Source organism: Anabrus simplex, chromosome 3 (assembly GCF_040414725.1).
Source record: "Anabrus simplex isolate iqAnaSimp1 chromosome 3, ASM4041472v1, whole genome shotgun sequence".
Lineage (NCBI taxonomy): Eukaryota > Metazoa > Arthropoda > Insecta > Orthoptera > Tettigoniidae > Anabrus > Anabrus simplex.
Genome location: NC_090267.1, coordinates 48,187,808 through 48,189,076, shown reverse-complemented (window position 1 = coordinate 48,189,076; position 1,269 = coordinate 48,187,808). Strand labels below are relative to the sequence as shown.

The following is a 1,269-nucleotide window of genomic DNA, read 5'->3' as shown; positions in this document are numbered from 1 at the left end:
GTTTAGTTGGTAATAAACCTGGGTGTGAGCTATTGTTTTGTTGATCATGGCGTACGTTCAAAACATGTTCCCCTAATTTTCTGAACTGCGTAGTATTTTAAATAACTGCTGACGATCCGCACAACACTAGGAGTGGAAAGCGAGGCTTAGTGAAAATCAAAAACATTTACGATAAGTTGGAGAATCTACTGCCTCTGTGGTGTAGTGGTTAGCGTGATTAGCTGCCACCCCCGGAGGCCCGGGTCCGATTCCCGGCTCTGCCACGAAATTTGAAAAGTGGTATGAGGGCTGGAACGGGGTCCTCTCAGCCTCGGGAGGTCAACTGAGTAGAGGTGGGTTCGATTCCCACCTCAGCCATCCTGGAAGTGGTTTTCCGTGGTTTCCCACTTCTCCTCCAGGCGAATGCCGGGATGGTACCTAACGTAAGGCCACGGCCGCATCCTTCCCTGTTCCTTGCCTATCCCTTCCAATCTTCCCATCCCTCCACAAGGCCCCTGTTTAGCATAGCACGTGAGGCCGCCTGGGCGAGGTACTGGTCATTCTCCCCAGTTGTATCCCCGACCAAGAGTCTGAAGCTCCAGACACTGCCCGAGGGAAAAGCCGACCCTGGAGGGTAAACAGATGATGATGATGATGATGATGATGATGATAGAGAATCTACTGGAGATAGTTACTCCGGCCCTCACTTTAACCGCTCAGTTGCTTACTGTGTTTCGCTTCTCTCGAGCCGTGAACGTGCTGTGACCTCACAAGTTAACGAGTTGTTTGAGGCTGGTTTAGATCATTCATAGAGACTTGCAGACTAAACAAGGCGTAACATCCAATAACTGTTACGTTTTTTTATGAATTATGGATTAAGATGGAGTATTACATGGATATAAGGACACTGTAGCGAACTACTCTGTAAGCTAGTGTATGAGGGAGATATCGCGTGCCACATGTAGGACTAGAAAATTGATTCAGTTTGTTAGACCGAGCTGTAATATGGGGGTGTAGCTCAGTGGTAGAGCGTCCGCTTCGCATGCGGAAAGTCCTGGGTTCAAATCCCAGTTCCTCCATTTGCTTTTTGATGCTCAGTAGATGCCGTTTATGTCCTCGTACCATTCAATTCTTCGTGACAGCTAATCACACTAACCACTACACCACAGAGGCAGACTACAAAATGAATGTAAACAAATATTGAAGCATAGATTCTTAATTTATTCTGCATTGTTTGAAACCAATTGTAATCGCCGTGTCTTTAATGAAAAACTAATCTGGAATACCTTC

The 1,269-nt window shown here is 46.6% G+C and overlaps 1 non-coding gene across 1 annotated transcript; it reads left to right on the top strand.

Annotated features, from left to right (window-relative positions):
- Positions 1–986: 986 nt before the first annotated feature.
- Positions 987–1,058, top strand: TRNAA-CGC (transfer RNA alanine (anticodon CGC)). The gene has a single exon. It is a non-coding gene; the product is annotated as a tRNA-Ala (tRNA).
- The last annotated feature ends 211 nt before the right edge of the window (positions 1,059–1,269 follow it).